Source organism: Berghia stephanieae, chromosome 9 (genome assembly GCF_034508935.2).
Source record: "Berghia stephanieae isolate SIO BIC M18660-M18661 chromosome 9, UCSD_Bste_1.3, whole genome shotgun sequence".
Classification (NCBI taxonomy): domain Eukaryota; kingdom Metazoa; phylum Mollusca; class Gastropoda; order Nudibranchia; family Aeolidiidae; genus Berghia; species Berghia stephanieae.
In genome coordinates this window covers 37,570,868-37,597,704 of record NC_088368.1, presented here as the reverse complement: position 1 = coordinate 37,597,704, position 26,837 = coordinate 37,570,868, and the positions used below count along the sequence as shown (strand labels likewise).

Here is a 26,837-nt window from a genome sequence, read left to right as displayed (position 1 = left end):
AGTTTAAGACAACTTTGAATGTCGGAATAATGTATCAATACGGCAATTTAATTCGAAATATACGAACATAGTATACTGGTTCTAATTGAAAATTGGACATTATTATTATTATTATTATTATTATTATTATTATTATTATTATTATTATTATTATTATTATTATTATTATTATTATTATTATTATTATTATTATTATTATTATTAGAGAAAAAGAGAGTGAAAGGGGGGGGGGTGGAGAAAGAAAAAGATTGATAGATAGACAGATAGACAGATAGATAGATAGATAGATAGATAGATAGAGAGAGAGAGAGAGAGAGAGAGAGATAGAAAGAAAGATTGAGAGAGAGAGAGAGAGAGGGGCGGGGGAGAAAGAAAGAGAGAAGTAGTGAGAGGGAAGATGAGAAGGACAAAGAGAGAGGGAGAGATATAGTGAGAGAAAGAGAAACAGAGAGAAAGAGAGGGAGAGAGAAAGAAAGAGAGAAAATGAGAGTGAGAGAGAAAGGAGAGGAGGGAGAGAGAGAAAGAGAGAAAGAGAGAGTGAAAGAGAGGAGGGAGTGAGAGAGAGAAGAGATAGAGAGAAAGAGAGAAAGAGCGAGAGAGAGTGAGAGAGAGAGAGAGGGGAGAAAGAGAAAGAGAAACAGAGAGAGAGAGAGAGAGCGAGAGGGAGAGAGAGAGGAGAGAGAGAAACAGAGAGAAAGAGAGAGAGAGAGAAGTAGTGAGAGAGAAGAAGAGAAGGATAAAGAGAGAGGGAGAGATATAGCGAGAGAAAGAGTAACAGAGAGAAAGAGAGGGAGGGAGAGAGAGAAAGAGAGAGTGAAAGAGAGGAGGGAGTGTGAGAGAGAGAGAGAAGAGATAGAGAGAAAGAGAGAGAGTTAGAGAGGGGAGAGAGAGAAAGAGAAAAAGAGAGAGGGGGAGAGAGAGAGAGAGAGAGAGAGAGAGAGAGAGAGAGAGCCGACGACGCCTGTTTGCATAATATCTACAAACCACCTTGAGCGACTTGGACTACACCACCGGTACCGGTGGTCAGCCATCCTTCCATCTGTCTGGGAGACTTTAATAGCCACCATCACGAATGGGGCTACCGAGACTGCAACGAGGCAGGACGACAACTCCGCTCATGGATGGACTGTAATGATCTACACCTAGTGTACGATCCTACAGCCAAGGGTACCTTCGGGGTAACCGCCATAAGAAGGAGTATACTCCAGACCTCACCCTCGTTACGAAAGGCGCGAACGGTGAACCGCTGCAGGTGAGGCGAACAGTCCTCGGGGACTTCCCGCACAGCCAGCACAGGCCGGTTCTTGTCACAGATTGGGTGACAATACCGCGGGTGCAGTCTCTCCCACTTTGCAGATGGAACTTCAGGAAGGCTGACTGGGAGGAATTCAGTTCCTATATCGAGCAGGTTTGCCCTGCCATTCCTCCCAAGTCCGAGAATATAACCAGATTTTACAGGCTACTGGTTAAGAGCGCTCAACGTTCTATTCCACGGGGAAAACGGAAATTCTACACCCCTTGCTGGACAGCAGAGTCGGAAGAGCTGTACCGAGAGTACCAGCAGACCCAGTCCCAGGACGTAGCCGATAGACTACTTCAGTCTCTGGCAGAGGGAAGGAAGCAACGGTGGCAGGAGACCGTGGAAAGTCTCGACTTTACACACTCCAGCCGCCACGCTTGGCGTTTGATAAAGAAAATGGACCCAGACCGGAATAACGCGAAGGCTGCACCGGAGTGTGAGGCAGACACAATTGCCAAGAACATTAAGAACCGTAGCAAACGGGTCCCTAATCAGGCTTTTGAGCGCGGTGCCCGCAAGGGTACAGTACGATTTTGGACTGCGTAGGAGTCGGACTGGACGGCTCCGTTCAGTCCCCGAGAAGTGAGTGCAGCCATTAGCGATGTGAAGAATGGCAAAGCAGCAGGGATAGATGGTTTATATCCCGATATGGTGACGCATCTGGACCCCAAGGCACGGGCCTGGCTGGTAGAGGCAATGTCCGACGTCCTTGCAAAAGGAAAGCGAAGATAGTTGCCATCTTGAAGCCAGGGAAACCGGCGACGGAGGCCGACAGTTACAGACCCATATCGCTGCTGAGCTCTCTTTACAAGTTGTTGGAGCATGTTCTATTAAACCGATGGGGGCCGGTCCTAGACACTGCCCTGCCACCCGAGCAGGCGGGCTTCAGGGAAGGGAGGTGCACCACGGAGCAGGCCATTGCCCTTACAGAGCATATTGAGCACGGGTACGAGAGAAAACAGCAAACAGGTGATGTCTTTATAGACCTATCAGCGGCGTACGATACGGTCTGCTGCGATGGGTTGATGCTCAAACTTGCAAAAATCATAAGGTGCAAAAAGACCTTGACGTTTTTCTCTTCGACCTTAGGGGAAAGGCGATTCCACGTCGCGCTGGGAGACGCCACGAGCAAAGTAAGGAACTTGAAGAATGGGGTCCTTCAGGGGTCGGTACTTGCGCCAATGTTGTTTAACGTCTACATTAGCGATATGCCGAACACTTCCTCCCTGATGCTAGGATACGCGGACGACTGGGCACTCGTTACTCGAGTAAAGTGTGGACCCGTCTCGAGAGCTTACTCAGGGAGGACGTCACCAGACTCAAATTCTTCTTCGACAAGTTGTACCTGAAGATGAACACTTCAAAAACCGTGGCCAATGCATTTCACCTATGCAGTGCTTGGCACACCCGCAAACTGAATGTCCTAGTCGGGGACCAGCCACTCCCATATGAGCCGCATCAAAAATATTTAGGGGTGACGTTGGATCGCAGCCTTACCTATCGGGAGCATCTCGAAGGGGTTGCCCGGAAGATAGAGAAGCGGAATAGTCTTCTGAGGAAGCTGGCGGGATCGACTTGGGGCGCTAGCCAAGTGCTCATGAGAACGTCCGCCTTGGCACTATGCTATTCCACCGCGGAGTATTGCGCTCCAGTGTGGGGTAGAAGCAGAAACGTTGAGAAGGTGGATGTAAAACTTTGCAAGTCGATGCACATAGTGTCAGGGACGCTAGCAACAACTCCCAGAGAATGGGGCCCGATAATGGCAGCGATCCAGCCCCCCGATGTCCGGAGGGAGACGATTACGGGAAACTGGCTGAGTAAGATCAAAGAGAGAGGGAATGGGGATACCCCTCTCATGCGCATAATGGACGGTGCCCCCGTTTCGAGCCGAAATAAGTCCCGGCAACCCTTGTACGCAGAATCCCTGACTACGGACAGAGCTGCACATACGAGATGGAAGTCGGTTTGGACGAATTCAATCCCTCGTGGGGGCGGGGACCTACACTCCTCTAAGCTTGGTGAGAAGTTGCCAGGCTTTGATACCAGTAAGAGGAGACATTGGGTGGCTCCGAATCGGTTTCTGCAAGTGCGTTACATCGGCGGGGTCTTACTACCTGTCCAATATGTCCCAGCTGTGGGCAAGAACCCGAGACGGCAGAGCATCTAGTCGAAAGGTGTGTTGTGACGATGCTACCCGGCGGGTTCGCGACGGTGCACGAATGCGGACCGGACTTTGCTGATTGGGTCGATCGTCATAACATAGTAGTGTGAACCATAAGAGGCTGCTGCAGACGATGCCAAACAGCGAATGAAAGTATTTTTGTTCTTAGAGATGTTTTAAATTATCAATAGTTTATAAATAAATAAACTTTAAAGTACATGACCTCACTTAAAACTTTACTGACCTCTGGATGACCTTCAAGCGGTCGAATCAAAATTGCAATCGACCAAATATGTTTCGGATATATTAAGCTTACCAACTGTGAAGAAAACTAAACTTTTACACGAAAGTGAAACACGACGAGTTTTTTTCACGAGGCGGTGACTCTACTACAAATCCGTACGAGTGAGAAAAGCCCGCCTGAGATAGAAATGACAAATTTAACACGTGTTCTTATCAATAAAGTCATAATTCTACACGAGTAATAGATGAATGATTTGAACAAATTCGATTAATTATTGTGGTGGAAACTGAAATATTATGTGATAAATTGTGATTGACTACTTGGTTTTAACCTGGAAAAGCTACCAAATCCCTACACAATTATTTTGAACGATATTAAAAAAAAAACACTGTCCAAAATGACAGGTAAAGAGACGCCCCCCCCCCCCCCCCCCGCCCCCAAATACAAATACAACATTAAAAAAATCCAAAGTAAAAACTATCCCCCAAAGAAAATAAGAAAAAAACAAAAACAAACATACACCCCTCCCTTCCGCTTCGCACCCCCCCCCCCCCCCAAATAAAAAAACAAACAAACACCAAACACAAAGGTCCCAATAAAGTCCCCTTTTAAAATTTAAAATATCAACCTTCTCCCTAGAAAAGAAACGATCAAAATATTATACCCCAGAAATGCAACAATATAGAGAAAAGATATCCTCCCCCCCCCCCCCCACTTCCGAAAACAGAAAAAGACAACAATAGATACAACAAAAATAAGATAAATCAATCACCCATACATATTCGGCAAAAATTGCAGAAAGACAACAAAAACTAAAAAAAAAAAAAAAAAAGAAGGAAAAGAAATTGCTTCCACGAAAAAGACAATAATAGTACTCCCCAGAAATACATCCCAAACAATATCCTCCCCCAGCCAAAAATATTACGAAAATGATAAACTACTAGCCGCTGTCCCTCTTCCTCCCTCCCCTAAAAGGGAAAAGACCCCCCCCACCCCCCCCCCACCCCTTTTTTTCCTCTTCCCGAATTAAAAAGGGAAAAATATTTCCAAAATTCACTAGAAAAGCTTTTTCTTAAAATTAACCTTCCCCCTAAAAAAAAAGAAAAAAAAAAACTGGACGACCACATTTGTTGTAAGTGAAGTCTCTTCTTATATCCAGTCTCTTTGGGGCAACCTATACCAAAGTTCAAAGTTTAGTTTCAAAGTTTATTCAATCTTAGGCTTTCGCCAATAAATCATACAATTTGATGACAACATACATGAAAGTGGGGGAAAAATGGTAAATGGAACCAAAAAATATACTGATACCATTAATAACCACAAAAATATAACGTACAATAATAATAATAATAATAATAATAATAATAATAATAATAATAATAATAATAATATAATAATAATAATAATAATAATAATAATAATAATAATAAATATATAATAATAATAATAATAATAATAATAATAATAATAATAATATAATAATAAAATAATAATATAATAATAATAATAATAATAATAATAATAATAATAATAATAATAATAATAATAATAATAATAATAATAATAATAATAATAATAATAATAATAATAATAATAATAATAATAATTATAGTTTTATACACGTTCATTTAATAGCGTCAAGGACGACACAGAACATTCTCAAACGATGTTGCGCAACTGCAAGAAACACTTCACGTTCTTATATTTAGTTATTCAGGCCAAAATTTCGCTTACTAATCATCCCATCGGGACGCCTCGGCTGCCTCTCTAATCGCTTTATCTCTATAATGTCAGAAGGTCCTCCTTATTGGTGATTTTAGAGGTCTCTATGTACGACAATGTGAATGGTAGTGGGGAGTTCGTTTATAGATAGTATGAAGTTGACGTCACACGGTCTTTGATATTACTTTTTGCCATCCGCGTTTATGAGTAATTCTCACAAAACTGTATTGACCAGACTATAAACGTTCAAGGTTACACATAGTTTTGTGTGTTGGTCCGTTATACTTCCGGATGGCAATGTTGTGAGCTTCTTAGCCAAGCGCATATTATCTATATTTCTTATGTTGATCAGTGTGCATTTATTTGTTTTACAAAAATTGAGCTTTTGTGTAGTGCAATACCCACTAAATGTGCTCAAAGCGCTTTACAAGAGGTCCCCTGTCCAACAGCAACATTTAACATTAAGGACAAGACATGATGCCTGTTAGGCGATATTATAATTTATTTTGATAGAATGTGAGTACAGAGCCTTTTCCAAGGACTTAACTATGCGCCGAGCGAGGCTCGAACCCATGACCTTCCGATCCGAAAGCGAGTGTCACACCACAAGACCACTTAGCCGCACATATTTGTAATAACTAAAGCATTAAAATAGAACATTTATGTGGTCAGAGGGTCCCGATATCTCAGCGATTGAGTCGCTCGGCCTGTTAGATCTGGCGGAAAAGTTAATTGCAATAGAATATCGTTCTATCCAAAGGTTAGCAAGCAGTTGCTATTTCCGTTTCACTCTATACAAAACAGGATACACTCCGGATCTCATTGCTCTGAAGGACAACTCCCATTTATGTAATCTAATGTAATCTATAATGTAATTGTGCGGCTATGTGCTCTAGTGGTATGACACTCGCTTTCGGATCGGAAGGTCCTGGGTTCGAGCCTCGCGCTTGTAGCATAGTTGAGTATTTGGAAAAGGCTCTTTACTCACATTCTCTCACCGTACTTAGGTGTAAAATGAGTACCTGGCCTTTAACAGCGGTGTTTTTGTCCGAAAAATTGTAATATCGCCTAACAGACGGCATGTCCCGTTCTACATGTTAAATGTTGCTGTTGACCAGGGACCCCTTGTAAAGCGGTTTGAGCACATTTACTGGATATTGCGCTATATAAAGCTCAATTTAATCTAATCGTATGTCTCTCGACTTCGGGGCGGAGGGCCCAGGGTTAGAGACCCGATCTAAGCGGCCCTATGGTTGAGTCCATAGAAAAGGCTCTTTACTCATATTCTCTCATGGTAATCAGGTGTAAAATGAGTACCTGCGACTTAAGGGTATTGTCTCTGTCGGAAAACTTGTAATATCGCCTAATAGGCATCATGTTTCGTCCTACAAGTAAGTTGTTGCTGTTGGCAAGGGACTCCTGTAAAGCGCTTTGAGCACGCGAAGTGGAAATTATATATATATATATATATATATATATATATATATATATATATATATATATATATATATATATATATATATAAATTGAATCGTGTTGGCTGAAACATCGATGTAGACTGACTCCAACATTGTGGTAAATATTAAAATAATATATATATATATATATATATATATATATATATATATATATATATATATATATATATGTATGTATGCTCCAGTGTATTTCTTATATCCAGATGGAATGAAAAATGTATTCATGGATTTATTAGGTATTATTGTTTTCATCTTTTCTGATTATCCATAATAAATAATAGTTTCCATCTTGCCTCTAAGATTTCCATAGCTAGAGGTCTTTCATTGCCTTTTTTCGAATAACGCTTTTTGTTCGACATCTAAAACTGGAAATGAATGAAAACCGATTTTTAGATAGAATTCAACATGACCGTAACCATCTTCTCCAAAAAACAAGGACAAAAAAAAAATATAAAGCAAAACAAAGAAGGTAAAACAAAAGTAAGAAAAAGCAAGGGGGTTCCGATAGCTCAGTTGGTAGAGCACTTGCTTCACACACAAAGGGACCGAGATCGATCTCGGGTGCAATCGAGATTTTTGCTGATCCCTCTTTTCCACCCAGCAGTGATTGAGAAAGCTGGGTCTGTTAGATCTGGCGGAACGTACTTGCGATAGTCTAGACTCCTATCCAAAGGATAGCAATCAATCAATATTGTCCGCTTGACGCTATAGAAACCGGGATAAACTCCGGCTCCATGGGCCTAATGACCCTGAGGACCACTGAAGAAATAGCAAAACAAAAACAAAACAAAAATCGATATAAGGGTAAAAGCCACAAAATTAGAAAAAAATACAAAAACAAAACTAACAGAACCAACCAAACAAACAAAAAATAACAAAGATAAAAAGACAATTAAAAAAACAACAAAGAAGATTGATGAGGATGAGGAGGAAGAGGAGAAGGAGGAATAGGGGAAGGATGAAGAGGAGGAGGAGGAAGAGGGGAACGACGACGACGACGAGGGAGAAGAAAACGACGTTAATGGTGGTCATGATCATGAAGTTGATGATGGTGATGATGATGATGATGATGATGATGATGATGATGATGATGATGATGATGATGATGACATAATTATAATTTTCTTTTTGCCTTTCGAATACATAACATTGAATTTCACAATAATATTACAGTCACAGTAACGCACTTAAGTTCTGTTTTTGTTTTACTTGGAGACAAGTATCAAAGCACGATAAGAATTTCTTTGGGGTTTTTTTCTCTCTCGTCTTTGCTTTGTCTCCACTCCAAGCTCCTCTTTAAAATATCTTTTTTTTCTTCCCCTCCTTTCTTCCGAATTCATTTGCTTGCAACCTCATCAAGAATTCCAACTCGTCAGCTGTATATGAAGCAGGTGAGCTTAGGTAGGTTTGGGTTTGTTTTGTTATATTTAGATTTTCTTTCTTCTTTTTTCGACTGATCTCTCTCTCTCTCTCTCTCTCTCTCTCTCTCTCTCTCTCTCTCTCTCTCTTTCTCTCTCTCCCCTCTCTAACCCTCTCTCTTTCTCTTTTTTGTACGGAAGTTAACTGGTTATCTACCCGCCCAGCTTTTGCACCTTCATAATTTTGACATGTCTGCCACGGGGCTAGGCGAGGCACACGAACGGGCTATTCTCCAACAGGTAGACCAGGTGGGCTGAAATAAGACTTGTTAATGCTGAGGATTTACACCATTATTGCCAGATAGTTTTGACCAAATATGTCAAATAAGCCATAGCAGGAAAACAAGAAAAAAAATAAAAAAAAAATAAAAAAAAAAAAAAAAACCACGGCAAAACGATTTGAGAATATGCCAATATTAAATTCACCTTTGTTGTTCATTATTAGAGCAGTGAAGCCCATTACGTCGGATATTCCCGATACACGAAGCGTTAAAAGGTTAATTGTTTCCTATTCGTTGCATAACGTGTTTATAAATAGACACTTGTTAAATATCTTGCATCACTGCATTAAGTTCTGAAGGACTGTTTGAGTGAATGTCTTGATTTTCAAAGTAAAGGCAACTCAAATTGTTATCATTATATCACGCAAAGTTTTAGACTGTAAGATTTGAAGATGTCGGATTAATTCACTCAATCCTAGAGATTTTTTGCTACTTTTAAAAATTGGAAAAAAATGTATTAAAATGAGCATGTGGATAGATAGTTTTATTCAACTACCATAAACATGTAAAAATGAAAAACAATAGTCTATAAATTGTCTCAGAAAAAATGTAATAAAAAGGCATGGCGTAAAAGTAATCCGGGTAAACAACGGATATAGTCGGTTTTAGGGTTGAGTGAGTTAAGCAAAAAAAAAAAAAAACAACAAAAATTAAAAAAATAACAACCCCTTCTCTCCAATGTCATACATAGTTGCAAGCCCCGCGTCCCCCCCCCCCCCGCCTTTTTCCAGTTTTTAAACTAATAAAAAAACATCACCACCCCCGAAAACAAATAAAACAAACAAACGCACAAACAGCAAAATCAACAATAACAATAATTGTGAGCTAAAATTCCATACTGATCCATGATGTTGGCTCATACTCGTATTTTTGTAATTTGGCATTAAAATGTAAAACTGGTAGCCCCCAGTTGCATCGGATGGAACCTAGTGAGTAGGTATTGTATGGTGTGTGGTGGCACCAGCTAAGTTTTATATCTATTTCAGTTGCCAAGGCATCGTCTTTTCAACGTTGCCACCCATTCATCAATCCTGCCCGTCTTTCAGCCCAATTTTCGTCCAAGTCCAAGCCTTTTGACTACTGCCTACCTATCTACTACCTACGTATATTATATCCACCAACATTCTTAACGCCAGTTGTTTCAATTATTGTTATTTTTGGATTTTTGCTTACTCTAATTTCTTCGCGGATCACAGAATCTTGTTTATAAAAATAAAGGTAAGTTAAGTATATTCATACACAAACATATACACTCACGCACACACACACACACACACACACACACGCACATACACACACAACACACAACACACACACACACACACACACACGACAGAACAAATTTAGTTTATACCACGGATTGGTTACAAAGGTGTAGATCGTTTTCTTTTGCCATTATAGATTTAAAAAAAAATAATCACATCTTCTCTATTCCTTTTAACGCGTATTTCAAATGTTGACCGATTGAGCTGCATTTTATTTTTTTTAATTCTTTAATTAATTTTATAAATTTAAGCAATAAAGTTGTTTAGATTTGTCTGGCCTGTCGCGATTTTACTTATTTACAGGTCTAATAATCCGAACTGTTATGGGCTTATTGTTGCGTTGAAAATATTCTCCAAACAACGTATCTTTTTATATACGTATACTAACCCAAACTGTTATAGGTTATGGATTGCTTGCAGAAATACAACAATTTTATTACCGTACCAAACAGTCTGTCTGGACTTTATGTGATGTATTCATGTTTTTATTGTTTATTTTATTGGCTAAAGAAGTGTTTTTCAGCCCTAAATGTTCTGTCCTTTTCCAAAGCCGTTACTATTTATTTTTGTCCATGACTTCAAACCAGTGTGTCCATATTTACAAGTCCGTCATCCAATCTGTTATGGGCTCATTGTTGTCATGGAAATACTCTCACACCAACGTGTACATATTGTCACTGGTTTTATGACATTAAAATATAAAGATATTTCCAACTACAATCGGACTAATGATTTCACAAAAGGTCCCCACAAAAGTATAGCTTTAAATTATTAACCCTCTCCTTACCAAGCATAGGAAAATCGTCACATTCGTTACGATGCAACCGAGCATTGTCTCATTCTGATTTCTTTTGTACGTCACAAAATGTAAAGAAATACTTTGATTACACATATAAATACTAAACACTATGTTGTCGGGCTCATTTTGCTGAACAACATTTTGTGTAGAATTAACTTGTTACTTTTTTGTTTGAGTTAGAAAAGTCTATTTTTCTGTTGGGTGAGTTTGAATTTTCAGGGGAAATTCTAAAAATGGCTGGTAAGGAGAGAGTTAAACAAATGAAAGGTTTGACAACTAAAACGTACCTATTCAGTAACATGTAAAGACAATACAATACACACAAACAAATCTTGTCTTGTTGTCGTCTCGGGTTTGCTCCTCTGTAATCTTGTAACATCGTCACTCTGACTTTTCGTAAAGATATGTAGTGTGGATACTTCTTCACCCTGTGCCGGTCACGGCCCAACAAATATTGAGAACAACCGTGCTTCTCAAATTTGTTTTACGTCCAAGACTTAGCACTATCCTCTTGGATCTGGATGGAGATTTGACCGGCTCAATTTTTAACGGGATCTTTTTATTATCACAATCTTTTGAGATGTGATACTATGACTTGCGTCGCCTTTTAATTCGTCACCGAACCGATCAGATTTTAATATTTATATAACAGTTTTGGTCTACTGTGTTATATTTAGTTTGTTCCGAACCGGCCAGTGTTACACAGTTTCGGCCTTCTCTGTGTTATACTTTATTGGGACATATTATAGTAACAGATTTGCCTTCTCTGTACTATGAATTTATTGATCTCTTTTTTTTTTATCAGACCGATGTTGCATAAATCTGCTTTCTTTATGCAATGATTTTGGTCACAGTACAGTAACCTGCACAATGCCCTTGCTATTTTCTGGCCCCGAACGTTTTTTACACAATCAACCCTGCATTGTGCGAAGAATAGCAAGTGACGATTTGCGGTCTGCCATGGGTTTATATAACCATGGTGAGTAATATTCATAGGATGGCAGCAGCTTCTTATGGTTCACACTATTATGTTATGACGATCGACCCAATCAGCAAAGTCCGGTCCGCATTCGTGCACCGTCGCGAACCCGCCTGGTAGCATCGTCACAACACACCTTTCGGCTAGATGCTCTGCCGTTTCGGGTTCTTGCCCACAGCGTGGACATATTGGACAGGAAGTTAGACCCCACTGATGTAACGCACCGGCCGTTAGGCAGCTCCTCGACCGAAGCCGATTCGCAGCTACCCAGTGTCTCCTCTTACTGGTATCAAAGCCTGGCAACTTCTCACCAAGCTTAGAGGAGTGTAGGTCCCCGCCCCCACGAGGGATTGAATTCGTCCAAACCGACTTCCATCTCGTATGTGCAGCTCTGTCCGTAGTCAGGGATTCTGCGTACAAGGGTTGCCGGGACTTATTTCGGCTCGAAACGGGGGCACCGTTCATTATGCGCATGAGAGGGGTATCCCCATTCCCTCTCTCTTTGATCTTACTCAGCCAGTTTCCCGTAATGCTCTCCCTCCGGACATCGGGGGGCTGGGTCGCTGCCATTATCGGGCCCCATTCTCTAGGGGTTGTTGCTAGCGTTCCCGACACTATGTGCATCGACTTGCGAAGTTTTACATCCACCTTCTCAACGTTTCTGCTTCTACCCCACACTGGAGCGCAATACTCCGCGGTGGAATAGCATAGTGCCAGGGCGGATGTTCTCAGGAGCGCTTGGCTAGCGCCCCAAGTCGATCCCGCCAGCTTCCTCAGAAGACTGTTGCGTTTCTCTATCTTCCGGGCAACCCCTTCGAGATGAACCCGATAGGTAAGGCTGCGATCCAACGTCACCCCTAAATATTTTGGACGCGGCTCATATGGGAGTGGCTGGTCACCGACTAGGACATTCAGTTTACGGGTGTGCCAACCACTGCATAAGTGAAATACAGTGGCCACGGTTTTTGAAGTGTTCATCTTCAGGTACCACTTGTCAAAGTAGGATTTGAGTCTGGTGACGTCCTCGCTGAGTACGCTCTCGAGACGGGTCCACACTTTACTCTGAGTAACGAGTGCCCAGTCGTCTGCGTATCCCAGCCTCAGGGAGGAAGTGTTCGGCATATCGCTAATGTAAACGTTAAACAACATTGGCGCAAGTACCGACCCTGAGCGACCCCATTCTTCAATTTCCTTACTTTGCTCGTGACGTCTCCCAGCGCGACGTGGAATTGCCTTTCCCCTAAGATCGAAGAGAACAACTTCAAGGTGTTTTTGCACCTTATGATTTTTGCAAGTTTGAGCATTAACCCATCGCACCAGACCGTATCGTACGCCGCTGATAGGTCTATAAACACAGCACCTGTTTGCTGTTTTCTCTCGAACCCGTGCTCAATATGCTCTGTAAGGGCGATGACCTGCTCCGTGGTGCACCTCCCTTCCCTGAAGCCTGCCTGCTTAGGTGGCAGGGCAGCGTCTAGGACCGGCCCCCATCGGTTTAATAGAACACGCTCCAACAATTTGTAAAGACAGCTCAGCAGCGATATGGGTCTGTAACTGTCTGCCTCCTTCGCCGGCTTCCCTGGCTTCAGGATGGCAACTATCTTCGCATGCTCCACACTTGTGGAAGATTTCCTTTTGCAAGGATGTCAGACATTGCCTCTGCTAGCCAGGCCCGTGCCCTGAGATGGCTGAGAGTCGTTGTCAACACAAAATAGCCTAGCAACAGGCTTGAGAAGTAACGTGACACATATTTAAAAGTCTAATAACGTAAACTGTTACGATGACATTGTTGCCATGGAAATACTCTCAGATCAACGTTTACATATTTACAGGTCTAATAACGTACACTGCTATGATCACATTGTTGTCATGGAAATACTCTCAGACCAACACAAACTAGGCTTTTGTATTTTCCATTACAAGAAATTTAAACGATATTCATCACTCCATTTGTCTGTCTGTTATGCTTGTAAATATGAGTAGTGCGGCTAAGCGGTCTAGTGGTATGACACTCGCTTTCGGATCGGAAGGTCCTGCCTCGCGCTCGGCGCATAGTTGAGTCCTTGGAGAAGGCTCTTTACTTACATTCTCTCACCGTACTCATGTGTAAAATGAGTACATGGCCGTAAACAGCGTTGTCTTTGTCCAAAAAAAAAATAAATTTAATATTGCCTAACATGCGTCATGTCCCGTTCTAAATTTTACGTGTTGCTGTTGGCTAGGGACCCCTTGTAAAGCGCTTTGATCACGTTTAGTGGACATTGCACTATATAAAAGCTCACGATTTTTTTAGTGCATCTGGTCAAATAAGGCGTGCTCGGAAATAAAACCTAGTAAAAACTATTTTGACCAGAAAACCCATACTTCCAATGTCGATCGAATAAAATAACGTCTCGGCAAAAACTCATAAACACGGACATGGCGGAAGTTCCAGGTTTGAGAGTTTTTGCCAAGGTGAGAGTCGTTATAATAATGGATCGATATCTCAAGGAGGAGTTTTCTGGCCAAAATTTTAAATACATGTTGTTTATTTCCTCCGATTACGGTAAAAATGTTGTTATCCACGCGTCAACATGGGGATTTATCGGGGAGAAATTATTAGAAATTAAAATCTTAGAATATATTAAATAAATTATATTATAAATTATCTTAATAAGAATTAGATCATTTATTGTCTTTAAATAATAATAATAATAATAATAATAATATATAATAATAATAATAATAATAATAAATAATAATAATAATAATAATAATAATAATAATAATAATATAATAATAATGATAATAATAATAATAATAATAATAATAATAAAAACTTATATGGCGCAATAACTCCGAGACACCTGACTCTAAGCGCTTAAATTACAAATTACTTTGGCTGAAACATACTCATTTCCTAATTAAGAAAATCCAATTCACTTTTCTCAATAAGGATATTGTTGTGTTATCTAAGATTGCAGTATGACCAGTCATGTTTTTTTTACTTATTTGTTCATTGATGATATTATTGATTGATCATGTTGTATTTTTCACATCAAATCTAACGGATGTAATCCTAAGTTATTAACCCTTTAACCATGTTATATTATGTTAAGTGCAGTGTCACACGGTCTGAGCTCGAGTGTGCACAGCGACACTTATATTATAAAATGACAAAAAAAAAGGGGGGGGGGGTGAGGCTGACTGCCAAAGATTCACAATTATGAACACAAGTCCGTGAGTTAAGTGTATATGATATGAAATGTTTATAATAATGAGCTGGTCATAAATGAATTATGTATGAATGAATATAGCAGATGAATCAAGAATGTATGGTGGATGATGATAATGATAATGATGGTGTGATGAATGTTATCAAGATGACGCTTCTAAGTAAAATTATGATATTGGTAATATAGGCTGTGACAAAAGGATGAATGTCAAAATAATATCGATGAAACTAATGATTGACAGATATGATGATTTGGTGATAGAAGTGAATGATGTGAATATAAAGCTAAATGATATATGAATAATGGTAGAAAAATATTATGATCATTTCGTTTGTATGACCTCTGGGTCCCCAACTTATCTCCGTTTGTGTGATGTCGCTATTCTATGTGCTGTAGTTGCCTGTGTGTTATTCCAAGTGTGGGATATTGATGAGATAAATGTCCAGATGAATGACACACAGTACCAATGTATTGGGTTCCAGACGACAATGTCTAATGCAGTAATCAAACAATGGATTGTTCCTCAAATTATGTAAAGGTCACGGTAAGTTATTATGTTTATTTTGTAACAGGTTTCAGTTCTTGTTACTAAAGGTTACTTTATGGTCAGGTAAAGTCACAAAAAATCACCTAAAGTTAGAGAAAGGCCAGAGCTCTAGATCTGGGAAAGAAAATGAAAACAATGAAAATCAATTCTAAAAATATCAACACCGATATAAAACTCAGTATAAAACCGGACAACTGACACATCGCAAAATAGCACTGGAAACTCGGGTATCATTATTATCATTAAAACCAATTAAATCAGAAATGCCGATAATCACAACAGAACACAATATTTCAATAGATTATAAATAACACTGAAATCTCACCAACAGAGCACTACTAAAAAAGAAATCAAACAACATTAATTTCTGTTTGGTAATACTGTCTCACAACAGAGACAGGAGTTAGAAGCCGTGATAGAACGTTACTATGGACTTTCACAACAGAAAATACAAAACGTCCTTCTCCACCACGGACTTACAGCAGAACTGAAGATGAAATTAAAAGTCACTGTTTTTACCATCCCTATTCGCATTACTCATGGAAAAACTCGAGACGAATGGTGGTTGTTGTCATTTACTGTTCTAAACATGTTTACACCTAAATAAATAAAATGCGCGTACGGTGGATCGTCACGAAGTCAACCATGGTCTATGGAGACAATGGCCATTTGCAGCTCCGATAACGTCAGGGATTAAATTGGGGATGTCGAAGGTTAGACTCACAGACACGACGGAAAGACTGCACTCTCACGTTTTAGAGTGACCTAAAGAAATAAATCAAGATAAGGTTGGATGTCGTGAGGCGTGCAAACCAAAAGTATTTCCAGACAGCGCCATAAACACAAAGGCATTTCCTTACATGCGGCTATGTGGTCTTGTGGTATAACATTCGCTTTCGGATCGGAAGGTCATGAGTTCGAGCCCCGCTCGCTCGGTGCATAGTTGAGTCCTTGGAAGAGGCTCTTTACTCACATTCTCTCACCGTACTCAGGTGTAAAATGAGTACCTGGCCGTCTCTGTCTTTGTCCGAAAAAAATATAATATCGCCTTACACGCGTCATATCTTGTGCGAAATGTTAAATGTTGCTGTTGGACAGGGACCCCTTGTAAAGCGCTTTGAGCACGTTTAATAATAATAATAATAATAATAATAATAATAATAATAATAATAATAATATAATAATAATAATAATAATAATAATAACAATAATACACATTTATACAACGCTCATTCTCGTGTAAAACACAAACTCTGGGCACTTTACAATATAATATATTATTAGAAAAAAAATAAATTCATAGCCAAATCAAGGATTCATAGTGTCAATAAAAGCAAATACAGTAAAGATGTGTCTTGAGATTCTTTTTAAAGGCAGGTAAAGACTAACACTCCCTCAGACCACGTGGTTGTTCATTCCAAATCTTGGGGCCGAGACAAGCAAACGATCTATCATTAAATTTTGTTCTTGATCTTTTTTCCAAAATTTTCGTTTTGTCATTACATGATCTTTAAGTGTAATTTTCAAATTTACACATGGCCACGTGATCTGTGAGATATGATGGTGCTATACCAGTCAAACACTTATAAACAAGACACGCTGGTTTGTAATATGTGCGCTTTTCAATGGGCAACCAATGGAGAGAGGCCAACAAGGAGGTTGTATGATCAAATTTTCGTTTGCCAAAAACTAATCTTGCTGCACTGTTTTGCAGTAGTTGTAATTGTTTTTTAGAAGCCTGAGGCAAGTTGACAAGCAGGGAGTTACAATAATCTAGTTTCGAAAAAATGAGGGAGACAACCAATGTTTTACATGTTCCAATTGTAATATACTGACGGATCGAACTGATTTTCTTCAATTGAAAGTATAAAGATTTACAGAGAGCAGAAATGTGAGCTGACATTCTCATTTCTGAATCAAAATAGACACCCACATTTTTCACAGTCTTTGAAACTTTCATCTTTCCACCCCCAATCAACACCCCAAGACCATCATTCACCTTCAACTGCCCTCTATTTCCCACAATCATCATTTCTGTTTTTGACTCATTCATTTTCAACTTGTTTGCATCCATCCACTCTTTTACATCCGTCACACATTCTTCCACACGTTTCACAATATTTTCGAGATTTTTAGTTTTATCTGTAGCATAAAGTTGCGTATCATCTGCATAGAGATGATAGCGCAGCCCATGACCAGTGATGACATTAGATAATGGAGAAGTATACAAAACAAAAAGAATCGGACCCAAAACAGAGCCTTGGGGAACACCAAAAGACAATGTATGTTGACGAGAAAGTTTATCTAAAATCATAACATGTTGCTTTCTGTCATCTAAATAAGATTCAAACCACTGCAAGACAGTCCCAGACAAGCCAAAAGTTATATTAAGTCGTTTAATGAGAATGCCGTGGTCAATAGTGTCAAAAGCCGCCGGAAGTTCTAACAATGTCAGAAGAGAAACAGAAGCTTTATCTAAAACATCAAGCAAATCACTTGCACAGAGCAGTTTCTGTAAAAACGATAAGCTGACTGAAATTTTTTCCCATAGATTGTTTTCTTGGAGATGTTGTGAAAGGCGTCTGAGTACAACTTTTTCAAGGATTTTAGAAAGAAATGGCAGATTTGAGACGGGACGGTAGTTTCTAAGGTCATTTACATCGAGGTTTTGCTTTTTTATGAGAGGCTTTACAATTGCATGTTTAAAGATATCTGGGACTTGTCCTGAGATAAGTGACTGATTTATAATATGAATTATACAAGGTAACAACTCAGGAAGACATCATTTCAAAATATTAGTTGGTAAAAGATCTAAATCACATGACTTCGAGGGAGATGAACAAATTATTTTAGAAATCTCTTCTTCAGTTGTTTCTTTAAAACAAGAGAGTCCTTGTGAACCCGAAAAAGGGTGGAAATTTATATCTTCATTTTGCAAGAGGTCCAAATTGTTCCGAATTTTCGATATTTTTCCTGAAAAGAAATTTGAAAATGCATCCGGCTGTTTTTCTACTGGGATATTAGTGGGTAGACACATGCCCTTTTCTTCCCCTAAAAGTTCCTTTGAAACAGAGAAAAATTCCTTAGTGTCCCTCACTGATGATAGTTTCGTGTTATAATAATTTCTTTTTGCTCTTTTGCAGGTGCTTTTATATTTATTCTTTTTTTGCCATATAAATCAGTCGGTCAATCTCAAGGCCCGATTTTCTCCACGATGCCTCAGCATACCTCTTTTCCCTTTTGGCAATTTTTTCACTCTTGTTAAACCACGGGGACAGTTTCCTGGAATTTATTACTCTCGTTGTCTTTGGTGCATGCCTGTCGATGACGTTGCGCAGTACGTCGTCCGTTTTCTGTGCTGATGGTATATCCATTCTCCCTAGTTCCTCTGACAGATTATTTTTTAAGGAACTAATGTCTATTCTTTTAGTATCCCTAGACACTATCTTGACTTTCTTTGCTTTCTCTTTGATGCATTTTAGAGTTGCCAGAATCAGATTGTGGTCTGAAATTTCTTTTTCAATGTTTTTAATTGATTCAACAAGCAAGGATGTATCAGTGATGAACCAGTCCAAGATGTGCCCTAATCTTTGAGTTGGAGAGGTCACTAACTGAGTCAGGCCATGTTCATTCAGCATATTTTTTATAATTTTAATGAGACTGTTCTTATCAACATCAAACTGAATATTAAAATCGCCGATAAAAAGTTTTCGTTTTTTTGATGTGTCTTTTGATAAAAAATCTGAAAATTCGTCAGCAAAATCATTCTGTCTTAGTTTGTTCTTTTTGCTCGGGGGTGGTCTGTAAATATAAGTGATTAAAATGAAATTTGAGGATTGGTCAATGTGGTTTGGACACACTCAAAACTTTTGGAGTAAATTGGCCTGTTTTGTATTTTAGACGAAATGTCGTGTATGGTGGCGATCCCCCCTCCTGATCGTCCATTTCTTGGGAACGATTCCATCTTGTAGCCGGGAGGTGTCATTTCTTTCATTATAGGTTCATCACCGAACTGACGTAACCATGATTCAGTTATATATAGAATATCGATATCGTGTTGATCTATGATATCGATTATATCGAATGTCTTGTTGTTTCTCTATGACTGTGCGTTAATATGGCCAATACAAATGTTATTTTTCCATGACTTGGTCTCGTGTCGTTTGTCAATATTTGTGTTAACGTCTGTGGTGGTCGAGTTGAACGATGACAGTTCACTGGACGTCGCGGGGCTGTCGTTTCAATAACATGTTGTTTACGTCGACCACCACGTTTACAGACAATCTTTTGTTGATTGTAATGGTGTTCATGTTTGAGGTAGGAGTGTGTGTTTTCAATTTGTAAACAATAAAAGCGCAGTCATACTGTAAAAATTGGTTGTGAGAACGAGTTAAAATGGCGGGGTCTTGGTGAAACATTGCAAAAAAAAGAGGATATTGCGCTATATAAAAGCTTAATATTTTAATGTAATATTTGACTTTTATCAACTTTTAAAAATATGACCTAAAGCCGCAATCTGGTATCTATTATTTAGTGATGGAGCAGATTTCGAAAAGTGGATTTAAAATAAAATTGATCAGAACTATGTGATTGTGATTTAACCCTCTCCTCACCACCCATAGGAAAATCGTCACATTCGTTACGGTACAACCAACATTTTTCTTATTCATATTATTCTTGTACATCATAAAATTTAAAGAAAATGAACAGTGTGTTGTAGGGCATGTTTTGCTAAAGAAATTATTTATCGCAAGAACTTACTGCTATTGAATTTGGGTTTGAAGTTTTGGGGAAAATCCTGAAAATGGCTGGTAAGGAGAGAGTTAACTCATCTAAAACCGTCATTACAACATCCATTTATTCCTTGTCACCATTATAATACAATCAGATAGGAAAGTGCTATCTGACCAATCAATGACATTGTTCTCTAAGACTGTATTGTAATAGGGACAAAGAAGACTAGTTGATATCAATCATTCAATTTAACCATTTTACTTATCTATTTTTTTAAATTTTATTTATTTGTTTTTAAGGTCAATATCCCTATGCCTATGTTTATTGTTGTATGTATAAATAAATAAATAAACCTAAACTAGCAAAGTGACGACAAACATTGGATGTCTCTCATTCGTGAGGTCAAAAAAAGAGAGAAAAAAATGATGTCTGTTAATTATGCTAAATTTGGTGATGACCAATGGGCATAAATCGGCGTGCACTTATTTGTAGGTCTGATATCCCAATTCCTTTTGGGCTCAATGTTGCAATATAAATCTCAAGAATATGGCGCAAAATATTGCCCATTTCAACAATGTTCAACTTGGCCCATAAGTGGGTTCGGATGTCAGTATTGCATATATGTACACGTCGGCTTAAATGTATGACTTTTTCGTACATGCCGTTGAAAACTAGATGGAAATATCTGTAGTTTTTAAAAGAATAATTAGACTTTGAAATCCGAGAAAGAATTTTTGGCCACTCTGTATATCTGGTAATCTATATTTTGTACTGATCTCCACAGACAAATGGAACTGACGAGAAGCTGAACAAATGATTACAATCTAATTTACATAGAGACGGTCTATATTAAATTTTATTAAGACACCTTGTTTAAACTGGATGAATTACTATTAGGCAGGTTAGAGTAAATGCGAATCACGCCGTGAAAGGATCAATACACGTCGAATTTAACACCGAAGAAATAAGCTTCAAAGTATGTTTAAAACTTTTGAATTTGTTGTCATAACTATCAGATGAATTGTTCGTAAACATTCTTGAAATTGTTTCAATTTGCCGATTCCCTTTATCATCCTGTTTCCACAGTTGATGAAGCTAGTTTTGTATGGAATATATATATATATATATATATATATATATATATATATATATATCCTTCTCCCTTTCTCTCTCTCTTTCTCTTTCTTTCTCTCTATCTCTCTCCCCTTTCTCTTTCTCTCTCTCTCTTTCTCTCTCTCTCTCTCTCTCTCTCTCTCTCTCTCTCTCTCTTTCTCCCTCTCTCTCTCTCTCTCTCTCGATCTTAAATTTTAAAAGCTTTGCAAGTTACTCGTATGCCAGGTCTGGATAATGGTTGAATTATTTTTAGATTTGCCAGTGATTAATGAAAAAAAAGAACATTTTCAGAATGGAGGACTGTTGATTCCCAACCCTATTTCCTAAAAGAATAGATTTCTAATTCTTGAGATAATTCAATAAAGCGGAGTCGCTTCGTCATCTTACACTCCTGATATAGCTTATTTAGATTTTGTAAGAAGAAGACTAGAATTAACTGACATTTACCACAACATTCTGGAGAAGAGTGGAATTGTAACTATTGTTTTATAAAAATAGATAGCCTTGGATTCAATAGACCTTTTAAAGTCAAACTTTGAAACGGGTGAAAAACGAGTAACCAAAATTGTGATCCCTGCAGATTGGGAAAAATTTTGACAATTTTCAAAATGTACACATGCGAATTACAGATACATAGTGTCGGGTCTGTACGCAGTTATTGATGACATGTGTTTAGGTAAAATACTCACAACATCCGCCAGTCAGATGAAACGTACCATCACACAAATCAATGTGTACCTTAAACGTTTATAGTCTGATTAATAGAATTTAGTGAGAACTAATAATTAAAATGGCTCTCTAAAAGAGTAACAAAGAGTTAAATGAGGTCAATTTCGTTCCTTTGATAGCGGAACAAAAACAAAAGCAAAACAAAAACCAATTAAAAAAAAAATTAAACCCACTATACAAAAACAAAAAATCACTAACAAAACAACAAATACAAAATAAGAAAATATTTACTCCCCGCTAAATACCCCCCCCCCCCTCCCGCCTCATACACACACAAAACATCCCTCTCCTAAGTAAAAACTAGAAGAAAATAACAAAAGACAAAAACAACTACCTCCCACTTCCCACTCAAATATAAAACGTAAAAAAATAAAAACAGAGAAAGCTACCCGAGAAGTTTGTTTTATTTTTCTCACCACATGAAATTCGTTTACAAACATAGTTGAAATATTTCAAACATATCGGATGCCTACTGTGCACACCGTTTTGCCAGATTTCTTGGGGATTTTTTTTTTTTTTTTTTTTTTTGGGGGGGGGGGGGCTTGGGACAAAAAGAAGCAAAGCAAACAATCAAACAAACTCCAGTTAATTAGTGACGCGGTATAATCTGTTATATAGGATTCTCACATTCCCTGTCCACCCAGCAGTGATTGGGTAGCCGGGTCTGTTGGATCTGGCGAAAAATACTTTGCGATAGACTAGCAAGCAATTGTTATTGTCCGCTTCACGCTATAGAAACCGGGGGAGAAACTCCGACTAAATTGGGCCAAATGGCTCTGAACGACTCCCTATTTTCTAAAGACCAAAATTGCCGTCTAAACAATAATCAAGAGCTGATTGATGTCAATTTCGTTCCTTCTATAATATGTCTGAATAGTCTCCGTCGTGATTCTAATTGAACAAAATGTATTATGATGCATAAAGCAATGTTAATAAAGAACTTTGTTTAAGAACACCGGAGTTTCCCCGTCAGTGTCAATACCCGGTCTATCGCCATGCTCACTAGAAGGAGCGAAATTGGATTCAATAGTCTGATGTCACGTCGCCCAGCAACGGCGAGCATCGTGGTTCTAAACAAATAAAATCGGTACTTTTTATTCTTCATGCTGGTTAGAACTTTTCATGTGATCAGAATGTATAAAAGTCAAAACATGATCAGATATATAATGTTTTTCTCCTCTGGATACACTTTTATGCTCGTCGGAGAAATATTTCATAAGGGCGTCCGCCATTGTTCCGATAGTTTAGAGCCAGTTACTAAGTTACTATGCGTCATTACGAGGGAAGTGACGTCACGACCGTTGAAGCCAATTGACGACACTCAGCTCTTTGTTATTGTTTTAACCCAGCCATTTTTATGAGTAGTTCTGACTAAATTGTATTAATCAGACTACAAACGCTTAAGATTACACACACACACATATATATCCTTTCTTTAAAAAATATAGCATTGTGGAGATCATTGTGCTTATTTGAGTCAATAAAAAAAATGGATACGGCGCACAACTCTACTGAAAGATTTGAAAATTAGAAATGTATTTTTACAGATAGATAAACAGATAACTTGATTTCCTTTTATAATTTAAAGTCAGTTTGAAAGTTCGTTGAGTCAAATAGATATCATAAAAGATGTACCAACGACGACACTTGACTCCCAAAATCAACTTATTTTGACACTGTAACAAGTTGTCAATTTGCGTCATCTATTTATGACATCAAGTATTATTATTACTTCCGTTGTGTTGTTGATTTAGCGGTGATCAGTGTTGTTATGTGTGTTCTAATTGCGTGTATGTTTGTGTGTGTGTGTATGTGTGTGTGCGTGCGTATGTGTGTTTGTGTTTGTGTGTGTGTGTGTGTGTGTTGTGTGTGGTGTATACATGTGTGTGTGGGTGTTGGCATTTTTCAGCAAATCATGGCATTCATAGTGATATTATTCACTTGATCACATAAAGGTATTTCAGTCGCCATTTTGATTCTTTTCTTACTATTAGGGTTAGCTCGAGATCGAGGATATTTCTTTTTCTATTAAGGTTAGTCATAAGTCTTAGTAAAGGTGCTAGGATGTTTGTTTTTCCATAAGTTAAATAAAGGGGGGAGACATTCCGAAAGCTCCTACATCCCCAGTATTCTTTAAATTTGTATTTTCACCGTTGATATTTTGTAAGGCATTTATTTATTCAATTTGTCATTATATCTAGGAGTATTTTAAAAACTCTGGAACAAACCTTGATAGATTTGTGAAGGTTTAAAATTTCTTAATTTGACTATTGTTTTGATTTTCAGCCGCCATTTTGATTTGTTAAATATTGAAAGGTAGTGCAAAGCAGTCCGAGAGTTTTTTTTTCTATTAGGGTTAGCTCGAGAGGTTAGTCATAAGTCTTATTAAAGGTGATAGGAAGTTTGTTTTTCCATAAGTAAAGTAAAGGGGAGACATTCCGTAAGCTCCTACATCCCCAGTATTCTTTAAATTTGTATTTTCACCTTTGATCTTTTGTCAGGCATTTATTTATTCAATTTGTCATGATTTTTTCTATTAGGGTTAGCTCGAGATCGGATGATTTTTTTTCCTATTAGGGTTAGTCATAAGTATTATTAAAGTGCTAGGGTGTTTGTTTTTTCCTATTGGGGTTAATTAAAGGTACTAGGTTGAATTTTTTCTTGGGGTTAGTTGAGGGAATATATTATTAAATATATTATTGGACCACACAGAAAAATCAACCGAAGATATACCAAATTACACAGACGACGTTGTTTACCAATCTGCCCTCATTAAATGATGGTGAGTACAGTATCGAATGAAAATAGTTCTTTCCCCGCGAAATTGCGGGCTTTTTACTAGTATTATATATATATATATATATATATATATATATATATATATATATATATATATATATATATATATATATATATATCGTTTTGTGTGTTGGTCCGTTACATCCGGCTGGCGGATGTTGTGAGGGTTTTTAAAAACTAATCGCATAACATTTATATTACGTGAATGTGTTACAAAACGAGACATATCTTTAGCCATAAATGCCATATTCGTTGTATAACTTATACATTTTCAATAGGGTGTCAAAAGTGTGATAAAAAAAATAGAGCCTTTATATAGAGCAATATCCACTAAGAGTGCTCAAAGTGCTTTACATGGGGCTCCTGGCCAACAGCAACACTTAACATGTAGGACGGGAAATGACGCCTGTGAGGCGATATTACATTTTTTCGGACAGAGACAAAGCCGTTAACGGCCAGGTACTCATTTTACACCGAGTACGGTGAGAGAAAGTGAGTAAAGAGCCTTTTCCAAGAGCTCAACTATGCGCCGAGCGAGGCTCGAACCCAGGACCTTCCGATCCGAAAGCGGGTGTCATACTACAAGACCACTTAGCCGCATATAGTGATGTCAAAAAACTAGTTCCAATCTACTCCTTCGGAGGACTGGATACATCCTGGGACCTTGTGTAAATAATCTTCTGGTTTCTAGGTGATGGCATCTCATTTTTTTTCTAGCTGGTCTTCAATAACGATCATCCATCCTCACTCTTTTACAATCTTATGAATCTGCCTATACATCCTGCTATAACAAATACTTATGCCACCTTATGATTCAATATGTAACCTAATCACCAATAGTCCTCTTAAGGACTTTGCCATACACACTTCCAGTGACTTTGGAACCGGAAGAGTATAAGATCTGACTTCACGATATCTCTCCCCTATTCAGCTAACTATCCCGTCAATTTACCAAGCAAGGAATTAATTAAGATGATGGCAGACAGGGATATTGAATTAATTATATCAGCCGATATTCACTTCTTATATATCGAATCAATTATATCAGTCGATATTTACATCATATTTATCGAATCAATTATCTCAGTCGATATTCGCATCTTATTTCTCGATTGATTATATCAGCCGATAGTCACATCTTATTTATAATAATAATAATAATAATAATAATATAATAATAATAAATAATAATAATAATAATAATAATAGATCTTTATTGTCCATAAATATGGCAATTTGTCATTTAGTTACACTTGTTATAACGTTATATGATAACTATAACATTGAACAGATATTTCACTCCTACTTAATGCTTTCCTTTCTATTGCTTTTCCATGAATTCTTTCTACTCCATCAAGAGGATGGTTTATTTATTTTTGATGCCTCTTTGATAGATTTTGAAATTTTTGATTTATCTTTAAGTCGGCATCCTCCAAACCATATGGTGCAGCCAAACGCAATTACACTTTTAATCAATGAGTCATAAACTCTTAACATAGTTTTCTTCCCTACTTGAAATGTTCTCAATTTCCTCAGGATGTATAATCTTTGGGCAACTTTCTTAGATATTATATTAATATGTTGAGAGAAATTGAGGGAACTATCAATGGTTATTCCTAAATATTTAAAATAGTCAACTATCTCAACATCATCTTTACCGATCGCCACACACTTTAAGTCGTCTTTATTTTTTACACCTAACACCTGTTCTTTCGTTTTTTCAACATTTAATTCAAGCTGATTTTGTTTACACCAATCGGTGAATATATTTATTTGTTTGAAATAATTCTTTTCGGTAACTGTATCAAGGAAGAGAGAGAGAGAGAGAGAGAGAGAGAGAGAGAGAGAGAGAGAGAGAATGAGAGAGAGAGAGAGAAATAAGTAGGAGTGGAATATCTGTTCAATGTTACAGTTATCATTTAACGTTATAACAAGTGTAACTAAATGACAAATTGCCATATTTAGGACAATAAAGATCTATTATTATTATTATATTATTATTATTATTATTATTATTATTATTATTATTATTATTATTATTATTATTATTACT

General features: G+C 38.0%; 1 protein-coding gene across 1 annotated transcript in view; it reads left to right on the top strand.

Annotated features, from left to right (window-relative positions):
* The first annotated feature begins 9,582 nt into the window (after positions 1 to 9,582).
* LOC144980175 (14 kDa phosphohistidine phosphatase-like) overlaps positions 9,583 to 26,837 on the top strand; it is a 79,738-nt gene continuing 62,483 nt past the window's right edge. Inside the window, exon 1 of the mRNA XM_078927750.1 lies at positions 9,583 to 9,822. The gene's annotated coding sequence lies outside the window, so the exon portion shown is untranslated. The remainder of the gene's footprint in view (positions 9,823 to 26,837) is intronic.